The sequence below is a fragment of the Anas platyrhynchos genome, chromosome 13 (assembly GCF_047663525.1).
Source record: "Anas platyrhynchos isolate ZD024472 breed Pekin duck chromosome 13, IASCAAS_PekinDuck_T2T, whole genome shotgun sequence".
Taxonomy (NCBI): Eukaryota; Metazoa; Chordata; class Aves; order Anseriformes; family Anatidae; genus Anas; species Anas platyrhynchos.
The window spans coordinates 2,185,911-2,210,776 of record NC_092599.1 but is presented as its reverse complement, the minus strand read 5'-3'; the positions used below and the strand labels follow the sequence as shown (position 1 = coordinate 2,210,776).

General features: G+C 46.0%; 1 long non-coding RNA gene across 1 annotated transcript in view; it reads right to left on the bottom strand.

Moving 5' to 3' along the window:
• The window catches only part of LOC110352796 (uncharacterized), a 38,315-nt gene extending 13,713 nt beyond the window's left edge, over positions 1-24,602 (bottom strand). Inside the window, exon 1 of the long non-coding RNA XR_002402376.4 lies at positions 23,993-24,602. This is a non-coding gene — a long non-coding RNA (uncharacterized lncRNA). The remainder of the gene's footprint in view (positions 1-23,992) is intronic.
• Positions 24,603-24,866: the final 264 nt, after the last annotated feature.

Sequence of the window (24,866 nt, the reverse complement as noted above, 5' to 3'; positions counted from 1 at the left end):
GAGCTGAAGGGATCATACAGCATAAAATTACACTTAAGATAAAAGTAATAAATTGTCTATTTTCCTGCTGTTTATATTCATCTATGGAAGTGATTATCATTAAAAGGCACTATGATACAAACACCCCCCGGTCATTTTGGAGCGTGTTTCGGAAGGAGCCTGTGCGTTTTAGACGCTGCTCTAGTTACTTTACAGAAGATTAATTGTCGATCATGTTTATGTAAATAGGAAAGCTGAGATTCCTGTGCATCCTTATTCATAAATTAAAAACAAAGCTTTCCTACAGTTGCCGCTATAAAGGGGAAATAGACCTTGACTAGACGTAATGAGGCATTTGTGTTCACCATAACTATAATTTACTATTACTGCTCGAAGAGCCATCAGTTCTTGTTTAGTCTGTTAAGTGACAATAAGTGAGGCTAAAATAAATTCAAATGAACACTCTTGGGTCACCTTACTGAATTTATGGGCCGTAATAGCACATTATTTGAAACAACTGTACTTTTTGGTGCCGCGTGCGATAGTTTGAGACACTGCTGAGATTTTTTCAGGCCACGTACACAGGTACCTGCTGACTCCTGAAGCGCCTGACTTTTGGAAGGATGACCTCTGGTTTAGCTCTGGCTCCCTGGAAAGCAGCACAGAAGGTTATTCGAGTGCTCACAAAGGCAGGTGAGTGCATGGTGAAGCAGCTGTTGTGTCTCACCCCGAGAAGTCCTTGCAGCACTACCAGAGACACCCAGGCACCGTGCGGGCAGAGCGGGGCGATGGAGGAGCCCAGCCCTGCACCAGCACCTCCCGCAGCCCCCTGGCATGCGCCTGCTCTTTTTATGAGACAAATTCAGAAGTCATCTTCAAGCAGAAGAACAGAGCTGGCCACAAGAAGAATGGCATGCGTAACCGAGGGCGTGGGGTGCCAGCAAACACTGCTGATACCCAACCACGGCCACAGCTACAGAAGAGATCCTGAGAACTTCCCTGTCCTCCTCGTTCAGCCTCAAAGAAGTCAGCACAGCTCTCCTTGGAGACAAGATTTGCTAAGGAAAAATATTTCTTCTAAATTTCAAGCTATCATTTGAGAATTTTTTTTTTTGCCTGTTTTACAGTAAATGGAATAAAAGGGAGAAAACAGAAAAAAATATATATTTTTTTCAGAAAACTTCAAGCAGAGAAACAGTGTTTCTTGATAGTTGCCATGGGAAAATTATTCCAGTGATTAAAAAAAAAAATAAAAATCAAAGCTCCTTCTCACACGTTGCCTTATTTGCATACACAGTGGATCTTCTCATAATATATTTCACTGAACAAAATAATTGCATGTGTGTGCTACATGAAGTGCTCCACGGTTTGTTGCCAGAAAAAACGCTAAGCCCACAAGAGAGATTTTTCTAATGAATGAGACCAGGCTGCGATTTCTTCTGTGCTTTGGGCAAGGAGAGCTTCTCCTGCTCCAGCAGCAGCCGCCAGGGATGCTGGCCCTGTGTGAAAGCCCCAGCGGGGCTCCCTGTGCCTGGGTGGCTTCAGGAAAGGAGCTGGTCTTAAAAACTTCTTGAACTCTGATTCCAGCACAGGACTCCTCTGTGCTGCAAGAGGTGGGACACCGTCATGTTGGGGAGCGCTGGGTGGGAGGCGCTTTGCTCCAGCACGGATGCTGCTGCGACCAACTTGCGAAGAGGAGGACGAAAAAGAGGAGTAGGAGGGAGTGGTCGTGCCTAGGCCAGGGCTGATGGAGCCCATTTAGCACCAGCAAAATGGCTTTGTGGCAGGTCTCCAGCTCAAATCGAGCTCTCCAAAGACCCAGCTATCCGCAACTTCCAAAGTGTGCTGAGCAGAAGGCAGCAAGTGCATCTCCCGACCATCTTCCGAGCCAAAGATGGCCAATGAAGAAAGAGCAGCCCTCACGTAGAGCCACAGCTGAAAACTGAGGAGCGAAATCCAAAGCCTAATTTAAGTAAGTGAAAGCCTCCTATTGACTTCAGTGAGGCAAGATGGGCTATATATGGAGACGGTGGCAAGCCCTCACTTTTTGTATTCCGTTACAGTCCGTGACACAATCTGTTCCCAAGAAATGTAAGGACATTTTGCTTTTCAATTAAAATAATGTACTTACATAACGCTCCTGCTTCTCACTCTATTGTGCCTGGGCTTCTCGTCAGGAGCTTATCACTGCAATCCAGATTTCTTTATCCACCTTTGTGTCTTATTCCCAGGGAGTTTCACAGCATTTCAATACAGCAGCAGAGCCGTTCTTTGGAAACGCTTTTCCAGCTCCATTATGTGGCTGAGGCGAGGGTACGTGATGGAGATTATTGTCATGTTGCCCTTCTTGAAGTATGGAATACAGAAATGCTTGAATACAATTTTTAAGCTATTTGGAGGGAAATAAAAGCCTGAGCTATCTACAGTGCCCTAAGATTAATCTCGAAATCAGGAGAGAGGCTGTTAATTCTTCTGTTGTTGCGGGGTGTGTAACACACAGTAATGCTCTTCATCATACCAGCTTTCATTATGGATCAGGCTCTCATATTTATTAAAAATATTAACACTTCCTATTTATTTAACCCTTCTCCTCTTCAAAGTACATTTTAGACATTAGCTAGTTGTTTTAATGACTTGGGATACTTCATGTCTCTCTGCTAGGCGAAGCTGGGGAGTGGGCTTCACTCAGCACAGCCAGGAGCATTTACAAAAGGCTTTGGCACCTGGTGAGGCTGCCTCAGCCCCAGCCCCAGCAGGGCTTTCCATCCCCTCTCTCTAAAGCTGTGTGCGGGTACCCACGGCACAGGGACGGGCTGGGGACTGCACCCAGATTTCAGCAAACGAGCACAGTTTGGGGTGAGGAAACAGCACGGGGGCAGCTCGCTCTGTGCCACAGCGTGGGGATGCTCCCCGAGCACCAGGAACCTACCAGAGAAGTTTTCTTTTAGGTCTAATTTTGACATGGATGGCATAAAAGCATTTAAGAGTTGTAAAAAAAAAAAAAAGTCACCTGCATGACATCACCAGCATAAAGTGACCCGGTTATATTACACCAGGTTTACGGGCCTGATCCATTGGAAAATTGCACAATTTGGCCTGGTGGATAACAAGGAGAAGGCTTTTTCAAGCTTGCTGAGATGTTAGAAGATGTGAGAGCTTGCCTCAAACTATGGCCCTCACAATAGAATAAGCTTGTGTGTTTTAGGGACCAGACTCGAACATGCAGTTTGATGAAATACAAAGCTTTCTTCCAGGCAAGCCTTTTGAATAGAAAAAAAGGACTGTCATGAAGCTGAAATCTAATTACTTGTGTTCTCAGATGCTCTCGAGCTACAGACCCCGTCGCACACTCACTGCGGTGCAGGTGATGCCCCCCGGTGCAGGGACCGAGCTCCCTGGTGTTGGACATTGGCATCACCAGGGATCAGGTCAGGACTGTGCCTGTAGCTGAGCCCTCCATCAGCTCCCCCAGCCCAGGCTGTCCTTACAGGATGGGTTTTAAGCAGGTGGCACCTTTGGCACCTTCTGTTTGCGTTGACCAAGCACACCTCCACCAGAGCTCCCGGGCATTTCTCCCCGTCTCAGTCTGTCTGACTGCAGATCAGCTTCAGACAGAATAATTTTCAGGTTTCTTTCACATAAATGATCTTCTGAGAGAGCATTTTAGCAATTCAACTGAAACTTCAGTGTGCTAATTTCTCCCCGGTGCAGAAGCGTCAGTGTTATCAGCACAGGACATCAGGGAGCCTCCTGCTTGTTTACCTTCCTCCAAGTCAAACACACCAAAAGGTTTCAGCTGGCTTCTGTCAAGGAGAATTTGAGTCCCAAACAGTTTTACTCCCCTGCAAATAGCTTTTCTGAATGGAAAATAAAATAAAATCAGGCACTTCTAACACACAATCGTTTAAGACCATCCACTTTCCTCATTGTTCCCAGCACTGAAGGCACTGGCAGCAGCGAGCCAAGGGAAAACCCTGTGCAACTGCATCCCCGAACTGCCCAGGGCATGCCCTTTCCCCAGCTTCTCTGAAAGCAGGTGTGGAAAACAAAAGGTATTTCTCTACCAAATCTATTTCTACATAGCTTCCATTCTCTGGGCTTTTAAAGAAGAACATTTATATTTCTTCCAGATGTCTTCCTATTCCAATGTAATCAGGTAACTTAAAAAAAAAAAAGAAAACAGTTGATTTTTTTTTTTCTATCCCTGCAAAGATGGAAGGAAGTGAAATATCTAGAAGAAAAAAATGCTTTTGGATGGGGCAAAAGCATTTTGGAAAGAAAACTCCTTCAAAACCATTATTTTAGGTACGGCAACCAAAGAAAAACAGCGACAAAGCCTGCACGAGCAGCCACGAGCCCAGCCGGTACCAGCAGGTTGCCTCGGAGGTCCAAGAAGCTCAGGGGATGAAACGTCCATGGGGTTGCAGCACAGCTGCCACTGCACAGATGCAGCATCTCTTTGGCTTTTCCTCCCAACACCCACTGAGAACTTCTTGCAGAGTCAGTTCAGACAGAAGCCCTGGTTCGTTTCCCTTATCCCTCACCCCATTGATCTTCCCAAGGGCAGCGTTTGTGCCGTTAGCAGAACTCCCCGGCAATCATTTTACAGCTCCCAGCGGCTGCAGGTTTGCGCCTTCTCAAGGTCTCCGACTTGCTGCCTCGCTTATCTCGCCCTTCCCTCACCGAGCAGCAGGAACAAACGAGCAGCCCTTCATGTTCAGTGCTCAAACCCTGCTTTTACAATCAAAGAACCCCCAAAAACTCCTTGCTCATCTTAAGTAGTTGCTAGTGAGGTTTCGCGTCAGTGCTTGCGCCAAGGGATTCAGGCACATGGAAAATCAGCACTGTTTTGACAGCTCCCAAACCCTACATTTCCTTTATTTTTGTAATTGTTGGTTTACCAAAGACTTTAGAAGACCTCATTCAGTCTCTAACACCTGCCTGGGAATTACCTTGAAGCCGTTACAGACCAGGCATGCAAATATAAGCAGTCTTGTGTGGACCGATCCTACAACTCGGAATAGAATTGTCCAATATCTGTATCTTTTTCATACAAAATACTCGTACAGATTGAAACCCGTATGTCAATATTTACTCAAGCTATTCTCTTTTCTATCACGTCCTTTACGGACGAGGTCCTCACACGATCGCCTCCACCAGCTACCTGCAGGCTGCTTGCCACACCGACTGCCAGCTGAGCTTGAAGGCTTCCCCAAGGTGCTGCCCGGGGCCTCAGGGCAGCTGAAGGTCCCTTCCCTGCTGGCTCCACCTCTGACTTCAGTGATTTCAGAGCCAGCCTCAGCCTCCTGAGCATGCATCACCAGGCTTTACTCTGACCTTCACACCAGGCTGAGCGCCCCACCGGGCTGAGGTTTCTTTCTGCCTGTAAAGCAGCTCTGCAACCACCAGGAACCCTCAGCACTTCCACCAATTTCCCCTGGTACATTTTTTTCCCACTGCAGCTCTTTACGTACCTGAAGCCTGCTATAACCAGCAGGAAAACGTGCACTAATGAACTGAGGACTTTGACCAACACATCATTCCTTCATCCTCTCTGCATGGCAGTATTCACATTACAAAAACACAGCAAGAATAAGTTGTCTTCAAAAAAAAAAATAGCAAAAAATTGACACCTGCAGCCATAGAACTAATAACAACAATTTAATACGGCACTGCCACTTTGCAAGGTGCACCCACAGGCTGCTTTGTTCCAACACAGCTTTGCCATCGCCGCCCCTGCCCGCGGAAGGCAGCAGTGCTGAACCTCGAGCAGTGCTGGGCGCTGCCCTCCTGCCCCAGCATCCACGGTAATGGCTCCAAACAAGAGCAAATTGAAAAACACTTTGCCAGATTCTCAGCTTTCATCTTTTTTAAGCTCTTCATGAAATTGGTAAAATACTTTCTTTCAATTATTCAATATAACTCAAGGCCAAGCTTTCCCTAATGAGAGCGACCGTTTAAAGAATACTTTTGCACAGCCATTTGCTGCACACACCAGGAGTTTTTCTGGGCATCCAGGCTGCAGGGACCATCCCAAAACCTGCCTTGGAGCCTCAGAATGAAAATCATCAGTTATGACCTTCAGCAGCAGCAGCCCTCTGATTATCCCTAGATCACAGTATCTTGGATACTCATGGTACCGGTTTGCTTTTCATACTGCTTATTTTAATTCTTCCAATCAGGCTTGTCTGTAGGATATTGGAAGATTCACAAAATAGTGACAAAATTAACAGTGCATGATCAAAAGCCTAAAATGCAAGCCATATCCTTGAGCTATGGTGGAAGGCAGCTCCAAAAGGGAACAGACATTTAACTATCCTGCAATTAATTCACCTCCTCAGACCTGTCGGTAACCAGGAGGAAGCTCCTGCTGAACACGAAAGATCATTTTGGATGAGATGAGGCTGCTGTGCCACCTCGGCCCAGGCTGACACTGAAGATGCAGGCTGCAGAGCAGATCAGGAGGTTCATTTGAAGTCTGCTTATGGGCAGCTGGGATGCGGAGCCATTTCCTTCCACCCTTTGGGGGCTGTTCCTGGGTGGTGGTCCTTCTTTTCCACCACAAAGCTGCGATCAGAATAAGACCAACTTTTTTTTTTTTTTTAAAGCTTTATCAACACTTTTTTGCTTCATAATTTTACCAAGGTATTCCTGGACTGTGATTACATTTCTGGCACCAACACAATACCACTAACACAGATATAATCATATTTAGGCCTCTGTAAACTGCCATAATGAACTACTACTGCTATGAAATGAAAAACATCAGACTCGTAAAAAGCCATTCTATTCATCATGGCTGCTTTAGTATCTATTGCTACCATCTCCCACTAAAATTAACCAAAGCCAGAGCTCAGCAATATAGGACAAACACCAACCATGTGAGAAATTAGATCATGAAGTAAAATTTTGCTTCAATGAGCCATGAGTAAATAATGAAATTCAGTGTCTTCAGATCAGACCACTGCTGGCAGAGCTACAGAGAGATCTTCAGCTGGAAAACCTCTCCCTATTTCACGTTTTGATGAGGTTTTATTCTGCTCATGCACGCAACACAGCTCCTTGGTATAGTCTCAGTAAGAAACATATGGGAAAATACCCTCAAACTCCTCCCATACCGACAAAAAGGTATCTCCAGAGGCAACCATGAGCCAAGAAGTAGCTCCTGGACATCTTCTCCCTTCCTACAGGGCAGGAACCTCCCCAGAAATAAAGATTAATAAAGATTGGGATGGAAAGTGCATCTGGCTGAAGAGCTGGGGCCGCTCCTGTGGATGGCTTTCGTTCAGAGCAAGGTGCAGGCTGGAAGGGGGGCTTGGGGATGAGGAATGCTCCAGGTCACACTCCCAGCCCGGGTTTCCCTCCAGGTGTTTGGTGCAGACGCAGGGCAGCCAGCTCTGGCTGTCTGGGGAGGATGAGCCAGCACTTTGCTCTGCTCTGCCACAGAACATGGAACATGTGCCAGAGCTCCCTCACCAGCATGGACACCGGTCTGAAAATGTGCCCGCTGAGAAACAACAGAACGATGCTCCTCCCCTGCTTGGTGTTTGCATCCGCAGGCCTTTGGAGACAAAAATTAAATATATGTATTAGCATATCTAGAAACGTTATTTTAATGAAAGTGAAGATTCTCGTATGAAGATATGAGCCCAGCTGACAAAATAAGCATAACTACCAACATTACCAGGAAACAAAACCCAGCAACTCTTCAAGGCTTCCTGGGCTTCAGTTAGCAAACACGTTTTGCAGTTGATCATTCACCACAAAAGGCCACTCACGGTTCCTGTAAGTAACGCTGCAGCACTCTAACAAGCACGCTGAACGACCTCGGGGCTCTAATTTCTCCATTAGTTATACAAGCGGAGACCTCAGAATGAATGAAAGGACCCCAGATTTTGAAGTGAGATTATTTTGACTTGATTGTGACCTGCTTTGAAATCCTGAAGCTGCATTATCTTTTCTGAGCTTTTCAAGCAAGTTCTAAATGTCAGAAACCTTGGATATGGATGTTAAAAAGCTAAGACAGAAAGTGAAAGGAGTTTACCAATTTAACTCTCCTGTGAAAATCCTCCCTTTCAGCGAACAAAAGGGGCATCACTGGGATCTTTTGTTCCATTTGTGAGCCTGTAAATGTTTTTCTCTTTTTTTAATTTAAAAAAATGAACACCAAAATAGTTAGAACTACGTTTAAACTATGATTTATTACTCTTTCTTCTCTGCAGGGTCGCTATATGCTACAGAATTGTATTTATTTCTGGGTGAGAAGCACTGTGGGATTTCCCTTCCATTTTTTGAGAAACCCCTGGGGTTACAGCGCCTTTGTTTGCCATCCATGCAATAGCAGAGAGACCTCTAGAAACCGCTGTCGTGGCGAGCAGCTACTGCTCTGAGCAAGTGCCTGTCCATTGAGCTCTGCCATGGATTCTTCTTCCCAGTGTACCTTGGTTTAACATCAGGTGATGAAGCATAAAACACTATTTAAATAATATAATTTCAAGAGCAAGCAAAGAACATTGCATTTATCTTCACTAACCTTGAATACGCCTGTCCCATCTAATGAAAAAAGTGATTGAGGGGACTTATTTTAGCTTGCTGTCCCAAGGCCCCCATAAAAACTGAATGGTAATTTAATTAGTTTCCTTTCTGGTGATTAACCAGGAATTTCTAATCATTTAATTCGAGTGCATCTTGATTCATTAAGTATCTGTTTCCATTATTTTTTTTATGAGGTTATTAAATAATCCTGCCCAGGTAACCATGGTCATTGGTATGCAGACCTGGCGAGCGTTTCGCATGAATCAAATAGGAAATATGCGTGATGTGACCTGGCTTTTACAAACCTATTTGGGATCACCTGACTAGATGACAAATTAGCAGCTAATTTATTCTGACAGAACTCGCAAACCATGAGTCAGATCCTGAGATGAGGAAAATCAGCCCTTGGATGGCAATTTTCACCCCGCGCAAACCTGGGCCCTGCTTGCTGCCACGTGGTGCTGTTAGAGGCAGGCAGGGCACGGCCACCACTGGCACCCAACCAGCAGCCAGGAACGATGCCACAAAACAGAAGGGTTTGGGTTGGAAGAGGCCTTAAGGACCATCTAATACCAAACAACTGCCTAAAGCTGGTTTTTCCTTCCAAGCACAGCACAGGATGGAGTCCAATGGAGGCGACTAGGGACAAGACAACAGGGGTGGGAGCTCATGTCCAAGGGACACTGCTCCTGACCAAAGCAAATAACTCAGTTTTTGATATATCCTTCCCCCCCACCCTGGTAGAAAGGAGGCAGTAACTGCTAGCCGAGCTCATAAAAGATGATTAAATAAATCTATTAAAGTGCTATGAAGACTTAGAGTGCTATATACTTAACTTTTTATTTATATTTCAAGCATATTATAAAGACTGTGCATGCTCTCCAGGCACCCATACAAAAAGGAAACTTACAATCCGTTAAAATGTTGCTTAGCAGCATAATGTAATAAGAAAAGTTAAATTATCAGCCAGCGAACACTGCAGCAAAATATATTTCATCGGCTCCACCCAAAACTTTCCCCTTGCAGCTCTAGCAAGTAACACGAATGAAAGGCATGTTGGAGGCAGGCATGAAGGTCGTCTTTTCCTTTATCATGTAATTGAAAACAGACAGAAGATGCCAGTATCCCTCGCAGACAAAAGATACCAAACCAGATTTTTGAGCAAGCTTCAGCAGCACAAACACTGCGATGTATTTATAGCCGCTCTGCCAGAGCAGTAGGGTAGGGTTTGGTTTGGTTCCTTGTGTGAGAAGGAGAAAAACTCAAAACACAAAATAAACACAAAATAAAATAAAAAAGAAACACAAAATAAATGGTGCCTCCATTTATTTAGATAAGATGGATATAAGAACCCCTGATCAGCCTGAAGGGACTCCAGGGACAGAGTCTGAATACAGCAGGACTCCCCCCAGCACGTTGTGCCCCGCACCCCAAACCCAGGGGCTGCTGCTGGTTGGGAGAGCCACTTATAGGGCAGGGGCTTGGCAGCGGACTGACAAAATCTTTCCACTGTGACAAGGTTGGAACAGCGATGGGTTTGGGTCCCTGCTGATTTCACACCTTGCCAGCACAGCCCCACACCCCGCAGGACCCTGCTGCCTCCAGAGGCAGTGCAGGACCGCACAGGCTGAATTTGTCACCCTTAAAACAATTAATCAAGTCCTCTGCCTGAAATTACATCAAAAGCAGTGGAGCAACTCAAGGAGAAAGGTGACAGTCTTCCACCTATAGATCATAAAGTGTTTTCATTTTATTGAAACACGGTTTCCTAAATCAAGGTTTCCTTCCCCAGCGCTGGAAACCCAAGACAGATCTGCATGAGGCATGAAAAGCAAGCTGACAACAAACAAGAAATGCATCCTCCTGCTACAGCCTGATGTAGAGCCCGAACTGCCAGCATGATTTGCCTTAAAAAACTCGTTCTGTAATTTTATTACTTGCCATGGCGAGGAACGAGGATTCTATTATTTCAAAAGACGTCTTTTTAATTATATTGAATGCTCTTCAGAGGATAAAGTAAAGGTGTTAGAATTCTAATTGTGCGTCAAGGAAGAAATGTCACGATAGTGAAGATGTATCGGGTGATACTCGGTAGAACAATGCAGCGGTGGGAACGTGAAGGAAAGCCTGCAATTATTCAGTGTAAGCTGGGACAGTTCATCATCCTGCTGGACGGCAGAAAGATTGCTGGTTTGAATTTTCAAGTAAGACACCGTCTATCCTTCCTGCAGCGTGTCACTTTGTAGGAAGGGAGCCACAAGTTATTATTGTTGGCTCTGCAAATGAAGTTAAAGACGAGCACAAATCCAACCCAATTCCCAAAGCTCGCACGCTATCAGCCAGATCTTCACAGAGCGGCCGTGAGGGCTGGCACAGCGCACGAGTGGCAGCCACCGCTTACAGCTCACACCCTGCAGAGTGATGAGTAAGCAAGGAAGTAATAGCTGCAGGTTTACGAAAATCATCTTACCCATTGAATTAAGTGCCGAGCCAGCTGTTCTCACTGCCTGCCTCAAAATCCAACAATAAGACCCCCTGAGGGCAGCAGGCCCAGCCTCCGGGCAGGCAGGGTACCGTGGCAGTCCTTGGAGCACAAGACAGGAGAAAAAGAAACCAGAAGCTGTATGATATGAGACAGGCTTTGGTCCCAGAGATGCCTTCTGGCACCAACAGGACACACGCTGAGCTTAATGGCCAAGTGCATTTGCTGTGTGCACACCTGAATGTCGGTGGTTTAGGACTGAGGGCTGTAGGAAGGGATCACGGAGGTACGGTTATTACTGCTGGGAAAGAAAAACCTGAGCCCTGGGACTGCCGTATGACTGCAAGGAGGTGAGCGGGCTGTCCTCAGGCTAGAGGAATGCTCTCTGCTCTGTGGACACCGCCAGAGAAGCTCAAAGTCAATTCAGATGTTCCCCCAAGGGGAATCAATCCCTACCTGCAGAGACTTTTCCTTAGCTGCTGTACCACGGCTGCACGAGTGCTTAGCATAAAGCAACCGAATTGTGGAAACTACTTAAAGTGTGGGTGGAAAAGAACATTATATAGGTCCTGCTGTGTTGAGGCACCATTTCCTCTGCTTTTCTTTCCACACCCAGCAAACAGCTTTGCGCATAGCATGCCCACAAGCTGCACGCGGAGATGCAAGGAGCAGGATTTCCACATGCATCTAACAGCAGCGTCTCCTGCAGAGCTCCTGCTGAAGCACACGGCTGGGCTCAGGCCAGGGGAACGAGCCTCTAGGAAACAGCACTGCCATAAACGGTGTTTGGGAAAACCACAGAATTAAGTTAGATGAGAATACAGCGGCAGGAGATGAAGATGAGAACAAAATTACAGTAGAGGCGCATTGTGCCAAAGCCCATAAATCCCTTTTGGGTCATAGTCCACTTGCTGTTACCATATGCACATTACTAGAATACGCATGAGAAAACGCAACAAAAAGATTAAAATGTTCAATCATTTGCAAATGCTCCCCAGATAAATATGAGTATGTGTTGGAAGAGCAGCTCTAATACAAAACACTTCGCCACGGTCTAATCTTCCAGGGAGCACAGAATGAATTATGTGGATGAATGCAGGCAGGGGTTTATCTGCCTACAAGTGCATCCCCATCAGCAGCCCTGCAGAATCCTGTCCCAGCCCATGCCACATGGGAGCTGAGTCCACACAGGGTGAGTGATTCGCTCAAGGAGGCTCAGAGGCACAGCCCACCCCAAAAACCACAGCCAACACCGACCTTTAAGGTATGCCTCAGGCTCTCCTCACCACCCAGTCACACTACGGGACACACAGGTCACTGCACAGCCCCAGGACAGCAGTGAGATGCCACGTCACTGCAGGCAGCCTGAGCAAAAAATTAAGCCTGCCAGCAGCAGTTCATTCGGTTTTTCATCCAAGCTGGGCTGCGGGATTTTTTGGACAACGCTGTGCCTCTGCTCAGCCGCACCACAGTGTTACAGACAGCGATCTGAACTGATATAAAAAGTGTTGGATAGCACTCCGTGAAATTCCCCATTAGCTGTCTAATGAAAAAATGTGGGTGCAGTTAAACGCCAGCGTTACCAAAAGCTAATTTAATATGAAGAGAAAAAAAGCATCAGTGCTAGCTGAAAAGTTTCTTCAGAAAATTCTGCAGCGAAAGCCGCCTGCAGTGCCACGAGTGAAAAATTTCCAACTCTATTAGCTCATTTCATGTCCATTGATTTTTGTTTTACCAGTTGGAGAATAACCATCCTGCGCCTCTGCTTACCACCTCTCAAATCACCTCGGCTTGCTGGACGTACCCCAGGAAAGGAATTTGCTTTGTTTGTACTTCTATGAGCCGCTGCTAGTTTTTCCTGAAATTTTATTGCTCTGTAAATGAGGATCCCATGCCGAAAGCTTGGCTTTATTTTTACGATGACAGAACTGAATGGCAGTGGCAATAAAGCCAACAGCAAAGCACTCACCCTCTCATTTTCTATACAGAAACACTTAGTTTCTTTTTAAAAGCTTTTCTTACTGAAAACTTCACTGATCAGACAATTGTATTTACTAATTTCCTGAAAAATGGAACTTGTTTATTTGAGACTGATTTCTTGAACAACCAGAAGCTGCTCTCGCACATCTCTTCAACGAGGATTTTCTGCATTTTTGTTAACAACGCAGAAAAGCTCAGCCCTGGTGAGGGGCAGGGACAGACTGTCTGGAATGGAGAAGACGCAGAGGATGCTCCCAAAAATGACAGAAAGCCACAAGCTGCCACCGATGCCCTGCACTGCAGCCAGTGGCACTGCCCCTCTGACAGAGCACTCCAGTTCCCGACATGATAAACCGGTGGAAAACCAATAGAGGAAGCTGATGCTGGAGGCTGGTTTTGGCAGCTCCCCCATAACCTCACACCATCACCACCAAGCATCTCTCAGCATCCCCCCATTAGTGCTTAAACCAGGTGGCCCTGACAAAGGGCTGCGTTATTGCAGGGAAAAGAACAAACACGTAGGAATGAGCACTTGTAACGTGACATTACACATACATTCACTTAGCTCTCAGCCTGTGTGCACACAGACAAGTTTTCCTGCAATCCCAAGGACCAGAAGCCAAACGTCCATGTGCCATCAGCATCTCCCAGCCCGCAGGCACGTGGAGTGGCAGATCAGGGTATGGCAGCCCCGGGACAACAGGATTCTGGCCACTTGGTTTTCCCCTTTACATTAACCTAACACTACGGCACCTACTTATTAAGAAAGATATATAAAAACTTTCAACTAAAATCCACCAAACCGAAAGCTCACTGCCCTCCACTTGTTTTTCTCCCACCCCCCAGGAGAGGAATGGGAGTGGCAAGGCAACACACAAAATTAAAAACTCTTAAAATTTACATCAGCATAGCCTCTTAATGGTGACTGCCAGCACACAAAAATAATTGCTTTCCAGACAAACCCTCAAAGGGACCCTTAGGAGGAGCAGCCAGCAGTGTGCCTGCTACAACACCACAAAGTCACCTTAAAGCATCTTTCACCCTGGTTTGAGGAAAGCCTGTGATGAAATCTGGAAGCATCATCTCTATGTTAAGGGATGCAGTGAACTTCAATTATTTAGTCCACAGCTGTTTAATCATAGATGCCTTTTTTCAGGCAGGTGGGGATCTTTTAGGACATTTGACAGGTCCGTGGCCGCCCCCTGACAGCCAGGGGGATGCACAGGACTTTGTGCAGGGCACAAGGTTTGGGGCAGCCTGACTCACCTGCACTTCAGGGAAATGAATGGAAACAACAACATGCAATGTAATGGATTTAAAAGCTGATGGCTTTTATTTGTCCCTGAACATCCACTCTCTGCCCTGCTGAATTTGGTGGTATATTCTGCGCAAAATTATTGCTTGAAAACCTCTTTTCAGCCACGGGCAAGGTTTTCACAGCCCCTTACTGGATATCACTTGTGTGTCATACAAGGCAGTAAAATAAATCTTCACTCTACAGCATCAGCAGTTACTTCATTCTTCATTTTTTTCCCCTAAAATGTCTTAGTGGCACTTTCCCAAAATCTTTTTCTATCTACTAAAATCACAAATCTGCTTTCTAGGGAAACGTGAAGCCGAACTATACCTTACTGGGAACCAGCTGAGACTCTTCTTCCATCAACCTTTTTTTTCCCTTCTGTTTCAGCATCTATTTCAGCATCCAGAGGCCCCCCTGGTTTCTCACACCCCATAACCTCAGCTATGGGCACAGCAGGAGCAGGAACAAGGGGGGGAATCCTCCCTGCTGCAGGGCAAATGCAGTCTGCTTCCAGTAGCCACATCCAACGAGTGTTTGCTGTATCCATACTCCAACCTGCACCGATTAGCTGTCCTAATCAAACCTGAGGTCAGGCACCTGAACCCAGAAACATCCTGGAATGGAGCAAAATTCAATTATCTACCATGCAAGGAAAAAAAAAAATAAAAAAGGCTGAAGGATGAGCGTGTTTCCTAGCAGATCATGCAGGTGACAAGGGGAGGATGGGGCTGGGCGGGGGCTGGCTGCAGGTCCCAGCACCGTGCCCACACAACGCCAGGAGCCGTCGCTTCCACTTGGTGGGTCGGGATTTGGGGCCACTGGAGCTTTTCTCCTCAGAGTTCCTCCCTCACAGTAACCCTCTCGGAGGTATAGTTATGCTGCTGAAATGTCACTTTGAACAAGCTGGTACTATACCAGAATCCTAAACGACCTTGGCCAGCTTAAATGCTCCTCTGGCGTGATTTGCAGGTTATTCGTCTTTTGTCCAGGTGCATGCAAGTATCACTGAGTCATGTACCCTGAGCAGATGGAAAGTATCTCATATTTATGACCTGCCATCTTCCTTTTTTTTTCCCCCCAGAATTCATTTTTCATTAAATCACTTCGAAAAAAATCTTTGAATTAACTGAACTTCATTCAAGGAGGAAAGATAACCTATAATGGACAGTTTGTAAGAAAACTCTGACAGGGCTGACTGTCTGTGTTCAGCCAATTAGCAAGCTGACACTCCTGCTAATAAACAATACATGACAGCCAAAGAGTGAAAAAAATACCCAGGGCAGATGTCTCATTACCACTTTTGTCAAATTAGCTTCCCTTATCCCTGCTTCCTCGTATGGGGCAGCATCTCCTCGCTGTCTCATTTTGTGTGCAGAACTGCTACGCACTGTTTATAGCCAAGAGTATTAAGTGGGAAAAAAAAAAAAAAAAATCAAACAGAAAGGCCACAGAGAAGGTACGTCAGCAAAAAGGGAAATACAGCAGGGACTGCAGCCCCCCTGGGGCACACGGCCAAGAGTTTGCTTATTGCTTCCCCAGCCCTGAGAAAGGAAGCTCTGCTCACAGCTGCAGGGGCTGGGTAAACTCCTGACCCCACTGCCACCAGGACAGGGTTTTTCTCCAGCCATGACCAACCGAGACACACCAAGGCTTGAGCCCCAGCGGACAGGACGGGAGGTGCGAGAAAGGCACCACCATCAGCTTCACTGCCCCAGACCACTGGGAATTCAGTGCTCCTCTCTTTCTGGGGGAAACTTCCCAGAATTAGACAAGGTCACTTGTGCAGTTTGTTACCTACTGCACATCTTTCTCTTGGAATAAAGCATTGGGTGAAAGCCCAGGAAATGATATTGCAAGGGTTTCTGTACAACCCAAACTCCGTGGTCGTTCAAACATTTTTTAAGGCTTAGTCCTGAAAGACCCCAAAGTCCTCCCAAGCTGAAAACTGTACCAGCACACTGTTACACAGCACACTGAGATAAAAACACAGCAAAGTCTTTGTAAGGTGACACACTGGGCGCTGTAAGACTCCATTTCCACGTTCATTTCTGTAATGAAAGGAGCGGCCAACTTGAACGATTCCTCTCCTCACGCTGGTACGAAGCACGAGTGAGACTCTGCAAATTACAAATGAAAATATAATACTTGAGAGCAGAAAAAAATCAAATTGTGGTGGGTACTTTGTCAAAAGATTTATAGGTTTGGAGTGTTTCAGATGTTTAAGTGCATGCAAAGTGCACTTGATGTGAACTTCAATTGACTCCAAATAGCTGTAAGCACAGCACAAACCCCGATTGTTCTCAGACTGCTGGGGAAAGCCCAACTGCACAAGAACATATATTTATATTAAAAAAATAAAACACCAACTGGGAACCACCAACAGAAATCTATATTCCTGAAACCATGAGAAATCAGTTCAGAAGAGACTGGTTTTGCTGTGCCCAACAGAGAGCTTATGGGAGCGCTGGGCAGTGCAGCAGACACACTTCAGTTCTGGCTACTGCATATACTAAATTATACTTTTCACTCTGAAAAAAATAAAATTAAAAAAAAAACAAAACAAAAACAAGCCTTTATGGAGAAAAATCACTACCACTGACAAAAAAAAAAAAAAGCATATTGCTAAAACAACATTGCCTATATAAAGTCAGCTAAACTCATGAGGTAATACCAGAAATAAAATCACTTCAGTCGCAAAGGTGTTTTAATTGCACAACCACATATGACTTTTTCTTCATTATTTCCCACTCGGTGAATAAGATGAAAGGGTAAAATTGAGGCTATTCAGGCAACCTGAATTCTGACATTTAGAGAGACATTGGACTCCTCGAATCAGGAAACAATACATAACATGCGGATAATACATGCACAAATTACACATGAGGATAGGCAGAGATATTGATAGTGCTTCTTGCTATACTGTATACACAGAAAGGCCAAATTTGGCCTTTGACAGCACAGATCAGGTCTTTAACCTAACTGACATTGGCAGAAAGGGGCCAGAGGAATGAATTTAGTCCTAAATATTTTCCCTGATGGCTTCACACACCCGCTGAAGCCCTGCTATTTATATGCATGAATGATTTATTTCTCTATTACCAGTTACCTCCTTTGATTAAATATATTAGTGCCTTTTAAGTTATTTCAAAGCTACAATCATTTGAAAATTAAATGATCCTTTGAGTACCCTTCGGGAACTGTACACTAAACTGACATTTCCATAATGCAAAAAAATTGCAGTTGTGCTCATTTTATTTAATTAAACTGTATTCTTTATCAACTAAACTAAATGGAAGAAAATTAACCTTATTTTTTATATTTCTGGAAAAATAAAATACAACACTGGAGGCTCTGCATTGTCATGGTTAAACTCCAACAGCTGACACCTTAAAGCATCACATTATGCCCATTGTAATTTTATTCAGCTTCAGCAAAGATCCTAAAATAAAAGAACACTTCCATCTCATACCCTGTTAATGATCGATCAAGTCCAAGTAGGAAACATTTTAAGCTTTACCAATTTTTCTCCCTTTAAGCTTTGCTAAAGGCCTGAATTCCAATGGCACATTTCATGTGCTAAGTTTTCTGCCTCTGTGGAGCCCAAGCAACAATGCCAGCGCCGCTTTTGAAGAGCGCACAAAAATACTTCTGGCCTGAAAGAAAGGAATGAAGTTACAAAAAAAGGGAAAGATAAAAGAAATCTCAAGTCCCAAATCTGCAGAATCCCCTCTATCCTGGCCTATTCTTTCAGACTAAACCTCATTTTGCAAATCAAAGGACCAGCTGCTAAACTTTCCTTTAAAAAAAGGAGGTAGGTGGTGAATGCGAGGCTAGGGAAGTCCCAGGGACACTGGCCCTGCCATCAATCAGTCGCTGCAGAAAGACAAGTGCCTCCCCTCCTGCGGACGGATGCGGAGCTCCCCAGGCACTGATGCTGTGTGCTTGGCTCCTGGTTTTGGTCCTGGCAAAGCAGCCCTGAGCTCAGCTCCCCAGCCTGGCACCATGGCTGTGCCCACTGGGCTGTTTCCAGCTGCACCCAGAGCATCGCTGGTGTCCGGCTCAGTGGCAGAGCCTGAACCTTGTCAGGAGGCATCTCTGCTGCCAGACCTTCAGCTCTTCCAGGAGACCTTGGCCCGGCCTCAGCAGTTCACAGCACCACAGAATTACCACGTACTCATTACTTACGTCCACCACAGAGCAGAACAACCACCTGCAGTCACTGGCACATAAACGAGCGTCCCTGAATGCCGGTGATACACTTAGAACTAAATACATAAAAAAAACCACACACCCAAGCCTGCGTACGAGCACATATAGGACAGAGAAATCTGCACATCTGGTCGCAACAGGCAGCTCACAGCTGAGATGTGCTTGTTGTGGAGCACAGACCTGCACAGCCCACAGCGCATCTAGAGCCAGCTGCGGTCAGTGCTTAGAGAAAGCAGGGCGCACCCCTTCACACGGAGCTGGAGGTTAATGGAAAAGGGCACATCGGAAAAAAAATAAATACAAAATATTTAGATCAGATTTCACATGAAAGCCTGAGGAGTAGATTAAAAATAATCCCCGAAACACGTTCGGCTTACAGTAGTGCCCACCAGCATGCCCTCCCACGTGAAAAGAAATTCAGATTTTATTTGTAATTATATCTCCATGTTTCATTTCTTTGTCATCTAAGTAACTGCTGCTTTGTAAAGCTTACTCTGGGCAATTATCTCAAGCAGAGAATCACACTATTTATTTCCCCGAAAGAGTTTTTGGCTGTGAGCACCTCCGAGCCGCATGGCACCAGCAGGGCTCAGCCCTGCGCAGCTCCCACCAGCACTGCCCGAGGCCGTCACAACTTCCCAGCAGGAGTGCTTTAGGTAAAGTGAACATGTCACTTTTCCTATCAAATCACCACATGCATTACACCTGATAAAAACCTCTGCTTTCCATCTCAAAATAACAGGTGTTGCCGTGATAAAAGTCAAGACAGGAGTGCTAAAGCCTTTCACATGCTTTCCTCCAATTTGCACAGCAGCAGAGCTCTGACAGAGGGCTTCTGACTGCTCAATTTGATGGCCAGGCAAACTTATAAAAGCTGAAGCGCCGAGTTTCCCAGGGGAAGACATAATGAAATAAATGCACTCATGAATATGTATGGCAGGAGGCGGCCATCTGTTCTCCACCAGCATCTTTTCTTAAAACAAACTTCAAATATTTCTGCAGAGAAGTCGTATCTTTATTTCCATATACAAAATTAGACCTTGAGTTTTCACCACCTCTGGTCATTACGTGCTATTGTTATGGAAATGTGCTTCCCCGCCCCAGGATAACAGAGCGGTAAGGTAGTCCTGCAGGGTTCAGGTGGAGATTTCAGCGTGTCTGCACAGCTTTACAGCGTTGTCAGCCAGAGCACGAGTCACACAGCGTAAATAAACCCGCTGGGTCCTCCTGAGGAGGAGCAGGAGCCCCCTTCATGCTGCCCTCACTCGTGTCCTACAGACACCACAGGGCCGTGCTGGGAGGGAACGCCCCAGCCTTCCAGGCCTCACTGAGGAGGAGGAGGATGATGATGAAGAGTTCCCCCAGTGCTGGGGCCTTGCAGGCCTCTGTGCGGGGTGAGGAGGCCCTGGCACAGCACAGGCCCAGCACAGGGCCGGGTTTTGCCACTTAAAATGTCCTCTGCTGAACTCCACAGGAGCCCTGACCCGACGCTGTGGGCCTGTTTGAGCCTTGCAGCCTGTAACCTGAAGTATCCCCCTTCCACTTCGGTGTGCTGAACGTGCGTGTGTATGTGACAAGCATCCATTAAAAAGTTATTTCAAAACAGACCCAAATGAAAAGATGTGGTGATAAAAGCATTAAACCCAAATATTACCTAAATGGTTAGATTTTTCCTGAACAAAACTCAGAGAGGAGAAAACCAACCAAACAAGAAAACACTTGGCTAAATCTCTTAATTCCACTGAAGTGAATTAAGAGCTTCTGGTCAAATGAATAAAGGCCAGAACAGGACTTCCTGACCAGCCCTTTTCAGGGAATGGCACAAGAGCATCTTTGGCACACGAACACACACGCGGCTGTTTCAGGCACACCCGAAGCCTCCCCTTGAAGCCCCCACACTGCTCACTCTGCGGGGACACCAGAGTCACCACCAGGGCCACGTCCCAGGGCTGGTCGCTGACCCGAGACAAGCCTCCAGAACCACCACGAGCTCTGTCAGCCCCTCGGCTGAAGCCCTAATTAGCCAAGCCGCCAGGTTTGGTCTATTTATTGCCCTGTCCGTGCTGGAGCTCTGCGGCACAGCCTGCAGCAGCACAGCTAGTTAGAGGCACCGTCTCCCTAATTACACACAACATTAGCCCCCACGCTTTTGGTGCTGGGCGGCTGCATTCCCCCTGATAGCAGGGTTTGCTCACTCGCAGCTCGAAGCAGGGAAGAACCCACTGGACAGAGCCATGCCAAGCAGCCGGTGTCTGAGTCCTGTGCATCACAACCTGCATCATGCTACAAGCAGCCTGCACGAGGGAAACCAGTATTGCCATGGGCAGCTTGCAGTACGCACACTATTCCATGTCCCCATCAGCTCCCTGCACTGGGAAACCACGCAGGATGGTTTGCTAGAGCGGCTCTGCAAGGCTTTCCATCCCACATGCATTTGTGATTGGAGGTAGAAGAAATGGTCAGGGTGGTTTCTGGGTTTGATTTCCTAGATAAATTTCTGCAGCTGATCCTAAACATGGCGCCCTGGCCAAGTTACGTATCACAGCTTTTCCCCTTGCAACCGGAATCAGGGCATTCTGCTCAACCTGCTCATCCACTGCCATTCAAAGGTGCAGATCACCGAATTTACATAATAACTATCTACAACTAATTATCCACATTTGTTCATGGAAACAGCCACTTTCTGCAGGGCCTAAAATTAACATAAACTGTGCATAAGAATCAAGAAAACACCAATTTATCTTATTAATGGTGGCAAGTTTACGCAGTAATTAGCGGTATATTACTTTGAAAACGCCATTAAAGTGCTCCGAGGACCAGTTCGCTTGGAGACCTTGAAGCATTTTTCAGGACGCTGCAGACCAGCACCGAAGCAGAAGGAAATCAGGAGCTGCCAGAGCAAACGGTGCTGAGCAGGCGGCGCAGGGAGCAGCGGTCCTGGCCACGTGGGCTCGGCACAGCAGCCACACGCTGTGCAGACACTGCAAAGCCACGGGAACAACGCTGGTGCAGAAGTTGTTTAAAAGGGACAGTTTGAGATAAGTGAGATAAAATAACTGCTTTACAAAAACAAAAAGCCACACACCATAATTTAAGTGTGTGCAAGAGAGCTTGGCAGGTATCCTGTTCGTGGAAAATTGGCAATATGATTCGTTTTCTGCCGTTTTTATGTATTTCTGGGCATATTTCTATCAAGGTGTACAATGGAGGTCCTGCCTGCCAATGATCTTAAAAGCCTTGACGTTAATCACAACACTGTGATTTTACTACCAGCTGCTTAGCAAGCATCTGCTTGCAAGCCTTCCCCTACTAGACACTGTTGTGGAGCACTTCCCATAATATTCATTGATGCTTAATTTCTTCCAGCAGCAGGTGGTACAATTTCTGTATCTGCAAACTATCAGCACATTCAAACTGAGACTTCTCTGGCTATTATACAACTGCAAAGTGTTATCATTCCTAGACATATTTTTTAATGCCGTCACTAAAACCTGAAGTAGGAACTAGTTTTTAAGAAAAAGATGTCCCCCTGAACATTTAAGTGCCATTTTCACTCTGGAAAGAGATTACAATAAAACATACCTGGCCCCTAAAATAGAACCATTTGCTCTAGTTTTTCCCTATACTCCAGAGACACCTTCCTTCATTTTCCTTAATGTCATTGACAAAGGCACCCAGGCTATGCGGGTGCTCAGCTCTTAGAAGAGGACAAATTCCTCGTGCAGCTTTGAAACTTCCAGCCTATGTGTAAGAATTTAAGTGAAACATCATTGTCCTCCTGCTCCTGGTGTCCCAGGGTTTGAACACCAGATTTCTGACACCAGAGCGAGTTGTGGGATGCACTGGGGGTTGGTTTTACTCAAGTGGGGTGCAGCTTTGCTTTATAAGTAACAGAGCAGGGCTCCATTGCTCCGCACCAGCAGACGGAAGTCGGAGATGTAAATGTGGGGAGCAAACAGCTCTGTCGCAAGCTCATTTGGTCTCTGTGCCACGTCCTCATACCCCAAGCCTGTCCTGCTTCAAGAACAACTGCAAGAATACAAAGACCAAATGACGAGCAGATTGCATTAAACAGGGCCTTTTCATCTAAAAGACCCCAAGCAGTTCCTTCGTACTTGTACAGAGGACAGACACAACCTAAGAACCCTAACCCACAATTACTCACTTGCTGGTTTTCCATGTAAGTAGACAGAAGAAAATAGTCCATTTTCAAACAACCACTCAAGTCCTGCAACTCATTTTCACAGGAAATAGGCCCACGGCTCGTCCCCTTCCCGTATTGATTTTGAACACGATGATTTCTCTAGTAAAGACATTAGAGCATGGGATCTGGTTCACATAAACTGTTTGACTATAAATCTTTATTTCGTGGCAGAGTGATGAATTTAACAATTCCTCTTTGTCAACCATTTCATTAATTTCTTTGTAAAGAAATTTCTGTTTTTCAGGCATGCTTTGAGGAACTGATTCTGCCTTAGTAATCCTGAAAAAAAAGGTGTAGTTTAATGGTCAGGTGGCAAATCTAGGTGCTGTGCATGTTTTTGTGCTCCATTCTCCCAGGATCAATTTGAACCTTACAGAAAGATGGGGGGAGGGAGTAATAATAATAAGTACATAATAAATACACCTTCTACAGCACATCAGGTGAGGTTCTCAGCACACAGCCACCCCACGCAGCTACCAATTACATTGCAAAACCTGTATCATCTGCTCTCCATCACACGTTTCCACGTCAATAACGGAGCAGGTCATAAATAAGTAATAGTGCACGATGGCCAGAAGCGTCCCTGCTTTTCTGATCTGCTAGAATTATTGTCCCAACCACGTGAGGCCATAACATGCCAGCTTTGCTCTTGCTTACATACCCACTACCTTCCTTCCCCTCCCGAGCACAATGACCCCTAGCAGCACCCCCGCAGCACCCCTGCCCTGGCACACACAAGGAGCACAATTTAGAGCCACGCTTCTGCCAGGTGCTCCTGCAGCACACACACAGGTCATACCCACACCCCACAGCATCGCCCTCCTCCGTGCTGCACCCGCATCTGCACTGCTGACCTGCCCGAATGAGGCAAATAGAGCAACAGCTACCGGGTTTTAATGAAAAAAAATGAGAAAAATAGGTTTTTAAAATGCAAACCAGGCATCTCTCCCATTCTTCCTGGGCAGTGTTTTAATAGGGAAGGGTGGTCATGCAGAAAGCCTGGTTCGGGGCTGGCTGAACACTGCAGATTAGAGAAACGCAACCATTTTTTACAGATGACCAAATGCTTCTTGCAAATAATGTTTTTTAGCCACAAGGTTGATTTTGATCTTGAAGACTGAAGAAACATCAAAGGGAAGTACTTGTGGGTATACGCTAGTGCTCTTCGAACAAGCACGGGCTCATGAATACCAGTTTATAAATATTCTACTTAAATATTGTAACATCTCAGCACAGACCACAGCCAGGTTTTCACCTTACCTCTGCTTTCATCACCTCACCACACAGCGCCACAGAGACTCACCACCCCAATGGGTGCACCCAACAAAAAGCCATCAGCGGTCACCATCAGGAAGGCTGGAGGACAGCCTCAGCCCAAGCCCCCGCTTCAGGGCTGGATGGGTATCACTGGGTGGTTGGTTGGTGCCTTTTACATCCATCAGCTGGTACCCAACCCTTCATCACACACCTGACCTCTTCCCACTTCATTTTCAGCCCCCAGAAGGGAGAGGTCTTGTTGCCAGCTGCCCCAAAGAGGAGACTCAGGACCTTCTGCCAAATACCTGCCCAACGCCGCTGACGCTGCAGGGTCACAAATGCTGAGGACCTGGGAAGCTGATGGGTGGCAAACACTCCTTGGGCTCCACCACCCCCAGGTCAAAGCTGCAGTTCATTGAAGTGTTTCAGGTCGTTTCTCACCTGGAAGTCAGTGCCTCGTTTCCCAGTCCCCCTGCAGTTTTGCTGCTGAGTTAAGGCTGGGCTGCACAATCCCATTTATAGGCTGGCTGTGATTGTGTGACGGTGAAGGGCTTTTAGAGGCAGCTCTGTCTGTGAGGAACAACAAAACACTTCCAGCTGAAATTATCAGTAGCCCAGGATGAAACCCAAAGGTGGTTACTGGAAATAGCTATTATCACTTAAAGTCATTTCACAGCAAAGTGTGCAGCAAAAAAGAGAACCTGAAAGAGTGCTTCCTGAATGCAGAAGCTTTACATAAGCTTCCCATTAAGAATTTCCCATGGTGTGCAAAATTAATTTTGATTTATCTTCTCCATAGCTGTTTTAAGAACCAACTGAAGAACGGAGGGGGGTGCTTAATTTAATTTAAAAAGCCAACTGTTTTGGGACAGCACTCACTAGCTTTGAAAAGCTGTTTATGTTCGTGTTCCCCGAGTTCT